General features: G+C 58.0%; 1 non-coding gene across 1 annotated transcript in view; it reads right to left on the reverse strand.

The window, feature by feature from the left end:
* Positions 1 to 1,134, reverse strand: part of LOC124569805 — a 1,910-nt gene extending 776 nt beyond the window's left edge. The window contains exon 1 of the ribosomal RNA XR_006971322.1: positions 1 to 1,134. This exon is cut by the window's left edge and continues 776 nt beyond it. This is a non-coding gene — a ribosomal RNA (small subunit ribosomal RNA).
* Between the last annotated feature and the right edge of the window lie 1,011 nt (positions 1,135 to 2,145).

Below are 2,145 nucleotides of genomic sequence, written 5' to 3' on the forward strand. Positions count from 1 at the left end.
TGGCATCGTTTATGGTTAGAACTAGGGCGGTATCTGATCGCCTTCGAACCTCTAACTTTCGTTCTTGATTAATGAAAACATACTTGGCAAATGCTTTCGCTTCTGTTCGTCTTGCGACGATCCAAGAATTTCACCTCTAACGTCGCAATACGAATGCCCCCGCCTGTCCCTATTAATCATTACCTCGGGTTCCGAAAACCAACAAAATAGAACCGAGGTCCTATTCCATTATTCCATGCACACAGTATTCAGGCGGGCTTGCCTGCTTTAAGCACTCTAATTTGTTCAAAGTAAACGTGCCGGCCCACCGAGACACTCACTCAAGAGCACCCTGGTAGGATTGCAACGGGGTCCGCCTCGGGACGCACGAGCACGCACGAGGCGCGTCGCACGCCTTCAGCTCGCCCCACCGGCAGGACGTCCCACGATACATGCCAGTTAAACACCGACGGGCGGTGAACCAACAGCGTGGGACACAAATCCAACTACGAGCTTTTTAACCGCAACAACTTTAATATACGCTATTGGAGCTGGAATTACCGCGGCTGCTGGCACCAGACTTGCCCTCCAATAGATACTCGTTAAAGGATTTAAAGTGTACTCATTCCGATTACGGGGCCTCGGATGAGTCCCGTATCGTTATTTTTCGTCACTACCTCCCCGTGCCGGGAGTGGGTAATTTGCGCGCCTGCTGCCTTCCTTGGATGTGGTAGCCGTTTCTCAGGCTCCCTCTCCGGAATCGAACCCTGATTCCCCGTTACCCGTTACAACCATGGTAGGCGCAGAACCTACCATCGACAGTTGATAAGGCAGACATTTGAAAGATGCGTCGCCGGTACGAGGACCGTGCGATCAGCCCAAAGTTATTCAGAGTCACCAAGGCAAACGGACCGGACGAGCCGACCGATTGGTTTTGATCTAATAAAAGCGTCCCTTCCATCTCTGGTCGGGACTCTGTTTGCATGTATTAGCTCTAGAATTACCACAGTTATCCAAGTAACGTGGGTACGATCTAAGGAACCATAACTGATTTAATGAGCCATTCGCGGTTTCACCTTAATGCGGCTTGTACTGAGACATGCATGGCTTAATCTTTGAGACAAGCATATGACTACTGGCAGGATCAACCAGGGAGCTGCGTCAACTAGAGCTGAGCAGCCGGCCGCCCGGGAGTGTGTCCCGGGGGCCCGCGCGAACACGCAAGCGTCCGCTCAATTATTCTGCAAACAGGAGGAGGCTGAGCTCCCCTGCACCATACACCTCGAAACCCTCTCAGGTCCCGGCGGCGCGCAGCGCCGTCCTAAGTACTTGGTCGGGTTCGAGAGAGGCGCAATCGCCCGGAGTTTGGCGAGTAGACGCTTTAGGTGCGACCACCCGTGCTCCCAACTGAGCTTGCCGCTGCCGACAGAGGCCCGGGAGCGTGCTGTCGTGGCATTGCCGGCGGGAGACAACACGCGCCACCTACGGTGACCGGCAGCTCCAACGCCAGCGCCACAGAAGGACAAAAGCCCCACTTGGGTGCCGAAGCGAACTCTCCCAGCACAGCGCACGCGCCAACACGTCCGCACAGCTGCGATACAAACCACCTGCGAGAACCGCAGAGGCGACCGAGCAGCAGACGGCGTCGCGGCGCCGAGCGCCGGGCGGCGGCGCATCCTCAGCGCACACAGTCCTCAATCGGACCAGCACACTGCAGATGTCCACCGCGCTTCGCACCGGGCCCGCGAGGACCTACTTTGGCCGCACGGCGCCGCGTGCAGGGTGCGCCGGCGCGCAGCTGCGCCGCCTGCCGCCTCCGTCGGCCGGCGCGCCTGCCACTGGCCGCCCCCACCAGCCGGCTGTAGCGCGTGCGCCCACGCACCGCACGGCCAACACGCCGGGAGGCCCCCCCTCACCGGCCGGGGACGGTCCCACCCAGCCACCGCCGCGTATCGCTTCACACCCACATGCCATTCACGTTCGTGGGCATGGTGGGTATCGCTGCAACAACCGGTTGGTAGCTCAACCGATCGTCGCCATCACTGATTCACCCCTAGCGAGAACAACCGCACCACAACGGTTTACCAGTTGTTCATTTGCGTAACGTCACCAGCAAACGTAGGCGTCCATCGCCATTTGCAAATTCAACGATTGTTGCATGCCTGT

Source organism: Schistocerca americana, unplaced genomic scaffold, assembly GCF_021461395.2.
Source record: "Schistocerca americana isolate TAMUIC-IGC-003095 unplaced genomic scaffold, iqSchAmer2.1 HiC_scaffold_1548, whole genome shotgun sequence".
Lineage (NCBI taxonomy): Eukaryota > Metazoa > Arthropoda > Insecta > Orthoptera > Acrididae > Schistocerca > Schistocerca americana.